Genomic DNA, 232 nt, shown 5'->3' with positions numbered 1-232 from the left:
GTGGAGGAAAAAGAGATGGAGAAGGAGGAGTAAGAAGAAAAGGAGGAGCAGGAGGAGGAAGTGAAGAAGAAGGAGGTGAAGAAGAAGAAAAAGAAGGAGGAGGAGGAGAAAGAGGAGGAGAAAAGAGGAGGAGTAGAAGAAGAGGAGGGGAGGCGAAAAAGAAGGACAAGGAGGAGGAGGAGTAAGAAGGAAAGGAGGAGCAGGAGGAGGTGAAGAAGAAGGAAGAGGAGGA

This window comes from Penaeus vannamei, chromosome 42 (assembly GCF_042767895.1).
Source record: "Penaeus vannamei isolate JL-2024 chromosome 42, ASM4276789v1, whole genome shotgun sequence".
NCBI lineage: Eukaryota > Metazoa > Arthropoda > Malacostraca > Decapoda > Penaeidae > Penaeus > Penaeus vannamei.
Note: the sequence above shows the minus strand (reverse complement) of the source record.